Source organism: Anneissia japonica, unplaced genomic scaffold, assembly GCF_011630105.1.
Source record: "Anneissia japonica isolate Jap-2015-1 unplaced genomic scaffold, ASM1163010v1 scaffold287600_len331809_cov165, whole genome shotgun sequence".
Lineage (NCBI taxonomy): Eukaryota > Metazoa > Echinodermata > Crinoidea > Comatulida > Comatulidae > Anneissia > Anneissia japonica.
The window spans coordinates 54,149-54,528 of record NW_022703713.1 but is presented as its reverse complement, the minus strand read 5'-3'; positions in this window follow the sequence as shown (position 1 = coordinate 54,528).

The following is a 380-nucleotide window of genomic DNA, read 5'->3' as shown; positions in this document are numbered from 1 at the left end:
GGAGGTAGATAAAAGAAAAAAAGGTAGGGAAAAAGGAAGAAAAAGAAAAAAATGATAGCCCAGAACGCCTCAAATGTTATTTTCGGGCATCTAGAACACAAAAATTTCGCGGACCCCCTAGCACATTGTTCTTTTGATCTGCCCAAATCGGCCCCTCTTTCGCTCCCCATCCCCCTTTTCGACATCTCTGGATCCGGCCCTGGCATTCATCTTGGCGGGGAAAATGGTTATTTTTGTAATTATTACTACTACTATTGTATAAAATACAATCTCATAAAAGCAATGTACACAGATTATAGAATATATATAAGTATTATTATTTTAATAGTAGTATTATGCTTAGGGCCTATTTATTATTGTTGAAATCATTATTAATATTA